Here is a 438-nt window from a genome sequence, read left to right as displayed (position 1 = left end):
CAAAAAAAAAAAAAAAAAAAAGGCACTCTCTGGGGACAGATGCATAAGTCAAAGAATATATCAACCAAACTTATCAACAAGCACAGCTTGATGTTGTTGAATGGTAACTTTAAGGACTGACTTTTCTTGGAGTGTAAAAATATATCTATTTGTTTGTTTGTTTTTTGAGACCGAGTCTCACTCTATTGTCCTGGGTAAAGTGCTGTAGTGTCCTAGCTCACAGAAACCTCAAATTCTTAGGCTCAAGCAATCCTCTTGCCTCAGTTTTTCTATTTTTACTAGAAACGAGGTCTCACTCTTGTTCAGGCTGGTCTTGAACTCTGAGCTCAAGGGTTTCACCCACCTCAATGCTGGGATTATAGGCATATGTCACTGTTCCTGGCCTAGGTATCTCAAGCAGAGTAACAGAGGGAAAAATGAGTTGGAATTCGCTTACTT

This window comes from Otolemur garnettii, unplaced genomic scaffold (genome assembly GCF_000181295.1).
Source record: "Otolemur garnettii isolate 467f Iridium unplaced genomic scaffold, OtoGar3 scaffold00011, whole genome shotgun sequence".
Classification (NCBI taxonomy): Eukaryota; Metazoa; Chordata; class Mammalia; order Primates; family Galagidae; genus Otolemur; species Otolemur garnettii.
This window is presented reverse-complemented; position numbering follows the sequence as displayed.